A 302-nucleotide genomic window follows, 5' to 3' on the forward strand; every position below is an offset into this window, starting at 1 on the left:
TAAATTTATTAAATATTTTAAATTATAATAAAATATTTAAGTCAATTAAATTATTTTTTATTTTTTAAAAAAATATTACTAATTTTTTTATAAAAAATTTGGAGGGCACTCGCGTCTGAACTAAGCTCGCCACATTGATCCTTCATCTCAATCATACGTCAGTGAGGGGAAAAATGAAAATGTTAAATTTGGTTTTTTTTTTCCTTTTTCAAGATTTAGGGAGATGAATCTGAAGCTGGAACAGGGAAGTTTGTGTGTTGAAGACGGATTTATTAAATGGAGTTCGTGGCGGGAATGAAAAA

Source organism: Arachis duranensis, unplaced genomic scaffold (genome assembly GCF_000817695.3).
Source record: "Arachis duranensis cultivar V14167 unplaced genomic scaffold, aradu.V14167.gnm2.J7QH unplaced_Scaffold_232527, whole genome shotgun sequence".
Taxonomy (NCBI): Eukaryota; Viridiplantae; Streptophyta; class Magnoliopsida; order Fabales; family Fabaceae; genus Arachis; species Arachis duranensis.